Below are 1,575 nucleotides of genomic sequence, written 5' to 3' on the forward strand. Positions count from 1 at the left end.
AAGAAATTATTAAAAATAAAGAGAAGGAAATAATGACAATAAATAGTGCCTTAAGTCAAAAGAATTTATAGAATCAAATGTTAAACGAAGAAAAGGAAGTTTTTCGTAAGCAAATATTGAAAATTTAGAATAATGTACAATTTGATCTTGATAATGTTAAGAAACAAGTAGAAGACTACTATGAAACTATATTAAGAAAAGAGAAACACAGTCATTTAGAGCATTTAGAGTAACTTGCATCTACTTGTTCTTTTCTTTAAAAGGAAAATTATGCAAATAAGGAAATGCTTTAGAAAGAAAGGATTCATTTTAAACAACATTTATAAGAGAATAATATTAAATATAATTAGGAAGTTGGTTATTTTAAGAGACAATGTTTAGACAAAGAGAATTAACTTAAAATTATATTTATTAAAGATTAATAAATCAATCGATTAAAAAATATTAATAATTAACTTAAAATATAACTTCAAGCTTCGTCATTGAAGTTATAAAAATAGATTAGAATTAATTAATAAAATTAAATAAAATATAATCATTAGAGAGAAAAAATAGAGTAACGAATGCATAATTAAATGAATATGATTGATGAGTATATGAAATAAGTCTTAAATTAAAGGAATTAAAATTCAATTAATTAAAAACAATTATTAGATAGAATTTAAAAATAAATTTATATTCAGAATACGCTTAAAAAATAAAATTAAGACTTGAATTTCAAGTTTAAACAATAATTATAACAAATTAAATTTTAGAAATAAATTCAAGCTGAAGAACTATTTAATAAAATTAATAATCTAAATTAGTTCAATTAAAAAAATAAACACATCAATCAACATAAATCAGAGATATAGATGTAAATAAGAAATTAATTATCCTAAATGAAAAATAAATTAAAACAGACATAAAATAGATAATTAAAATTAAATAATTAAATTGAAAAGTTAAGATATAAAAATAATTAAAATTAAAGAAATTGGCAAAATTAGTTATTTAAGCAGAAAAGTACTTATTAGCAGGATTTTTATAAATAACTTAATAGTTTAAAAAACTAGATAAAATTAAGAGAAGATCAGAATTAAAGGTAAAAATAAGAATTAAAAAAAAAATTAAAAAATAAAGATTTTTAAATTAATGATCTATTGTAAAAATATAAATGTATATAAAAAAAATTTGGATAAATGACCAATACATAATTACTCAAACAATCTGATTTAAAGTATCCTATAAATGATTTTGAAATTTTGGCATCTAAAAATTTGTACGATGTTTATTTGAAAAAAAAATTAATATAATCAAGCAGAGTGAATAATATTGAATGATTTATATATATATAATTAATTAACGTAAATTTTATTTGAGTTCATTGAGGAACAATGGGGGGGGGAGGGGTACGAAAGTGAGATTATTATTTTTATTTAGTATTAAAATTAGTGAAGTTTACTAATTTAAATAATAATTTAAGACTGATATTTTTTTAATATAAAATGATAAATAATTTTTTTCTGTAAAATATTTATTTAATTAAATAAAAAATATGAATAATATTTTCATAAATAAAAAAATCTAAAAAAG

Source organism: Lipophrys pholis (genome assembly GCF_963383615.2).
Source record: "Lipophrys pholis genome assembly, contig: SCAFFOLD_722, whole genome shotgun sequence".
Taxonomy (NCBI): Eukaryota; Metazoa; Chordata; class Actinopteri; order Blenniiformes; family Blenniidae; genus Lipophrys; species Lipophrys pholis.